The sequence below is a fragment of the Eurosta solidaginis genome, chromosome 2 (assembly GCF_040869045.1).
Source record: "Eurosta solidaginis isolate ZX-2024a chromosome 2, ASM4086904v1, whole genome shotgun sequence".
NCBI classification, from domain to species: domain Eukaryota; kingdom Metazoa; phylum Arthropoda; class Insecta; order Diptera; family Tephritidae; genus Eurosta; species Eurosta solidaginis.
Window position 1 is genome coordinate 105022984 of NC_090320.1, and position 2267 is coordinate 105025250.

The following is a 2267-nucleotide window of genomic DNA, read 5'->3' on the forward strand; positions in this document are numbered from 1 at the left end:
TTATTAGCCATTCAGGCCCTCTTGAGAAGTAGGTGGCACCCTCCGAAAACGCTAATATTATTATTTTTTAGCTCCCGTTTGCAGTGAAGTCCAATAATTGGTACATATCGACAGGTGCAACAAATAGGAGATTTTATATAAGGACTAAATGAGAGTGGAACTCTAAAACATATCAGTAAAAAGACGAAAACAAGTTTTGTAAAAAGAAAGACAGCTCATTCAAACTTAATACAAAAGCTGTACGATAAGAGGACATTTTACTGCACTTAAATTTTTCCAACCCTAGTTTACCGTATATTTTAAAGCTTCACTTTTAATATTATAAGATTTGGTAAAATAAAAAACGTAGCTGCATATGTCCGCATTGGTATTTTAAGGTACGTTTGCGGATTTCACACAGATCGCATTGGCCTTTCTAGTAAGTATTCCGCTAGTTCCCTCTCAAACAAAATGCTTCATTTGTTGATCGATTGGAATGAGCAATTTGAATAGATGTCATTCTTGTTGAAAGTTCTCCACAATCGAAATTCCCATTTTCATCACTGCTGGCTCTGTTGGGATCGAAGTATCCACTACTACTGTCAAGCATTAAATAATTGTGCAAGACTATAGTTGCTAAAACAATTTTGTCCACATTTTCTGGAGCAGCGTGAATCGTTGTATGAAGAACTCTCCATCTATTTGCTAATATACCAAAGGTGTTTTCAATGTGCACTCGTACGGAGGATAACCTTTTGTTATAATTTCGTTTGGCGGGTGACAAATTTCGACCAGGGTAAGGGCGCATGAGATTAGGCTTCAGAGGAAATGCGCTGTCACCGACGAAAAAATATGGAAATATTTGGTCCGTACCTATTTGAAATATGGCATCAATTAACTGAAACCTTATCTGTTATAAACATTTTACCTGGAAGGTTATCTGGGGGAGGAATTTCCAGGTCGTTTCTTAGAATCATGTTACCAAATACGCTTCGTGCCAAAATTCCCCCATCGCTTTGGCTTCCCAACGCACCAACGTCTACAAATGAAAACGTATAGCTATCATCGCATATTGCAATCAGAACTGCACTGAATGTCTTTTTGTAATTAAAAAAGAGTGAACCACTACGTTTGGGGCAAACTACTTTCACATGTTTTCCGTCCACCGCGCCGAGATAATGGGGCATTCCAGTTTTTGCCTAGAACCTGTCCAAAATATAATATATGAGTATATATAGTTACTAAATACCATACTTCAATTGGAGCAAACCTGTCTGCAATGTTTTTCAATTCGGTTTGATTTGGTTGGGCAAGGTAAATTTCGCGTAGTCCATGTCAAATTGCATCGCATGTCTCGTATATTATTTTCCTAACTGTAGAAACACCCAATTCATATGACCAAGCTAAATACTGTGGATTACAGCCTTGTGCCAAGAACCTGTTGAAACTCCATTTTTACGCAGATATATAGTTTATAAAGTTACTTACATCAAAGTGATACCCAAACGGATTTCTTCACTTATTGGTTCTCTTATGGAAAAACGTTTAAGTCGCTCTCGTAACAAATTCACTAGCGCATTAAACTTTGCAACATTCATACGTGTTGCCTTGAAGAAATGTTCTTCATCTGAGAGTTTCAACTGTGCGAAAGAAGTTTCGTGGAAGCTCAGAGTCTTCCTTGTACGATTAACTGGCCGCACCCACCATCGCCGCTTAAACTGCTGGCACACCTCGCGATATATATTCACCATTACAAAAATGATGTTTATAATTAAAAAATTTTCAACAAACGGCCTCTGTTATTCATTTTTTATATATACTGCTAATGCTGACCTTAAATTGAATTCATTTCCCACAAGAAATGGTCACTAATATAAGAAATTATTTTCCATTGAAGAAATGACAGAAAATGTCAGAAAATATCGCCGCCGCTGTCTATTGTGTTTAACTGGACGAAATATCTGAGCGTAAATTTGAAAAATGTCATCGCCCGACGCGGCGTATATCGTCGTCGCTCGGCATTGTGTTTACAGCTTAAAGGCCATGTTTTTGTGGAGCGTTGCGACATTCCATTTTTGATAGCTGAGATAAATTGTAGGTATACGTATAGGTTAACGCAACATGTTGTTAATTAATCTTTTGCGGACGACAACGCAGATACTTCACCAAGTGATCTAATTTCGTAGTTTTTTATATATTTTTTGCGTTTTTTATTGTATGTGGATATACATATATATGTATGTACATAAACGTTTTGGTCGGATCAAAGTGAAAAAATGGGCTAGCCG

At 37.2% G+C, this 2267-nt stretch overlaps 1 pseudogene; it reads right to left on the reverse strand.

Moving 5' to 3' along the window:
- Nucleotides 1–430: 430 nt before the first annotated feature.
- Nucleotides 431–1730, reverse strand: LOC137241583 (uncharacterized; annotated as a pseudogene).
- Nucleotides 1731–2267: the final 537 nt, after the last annotated feature.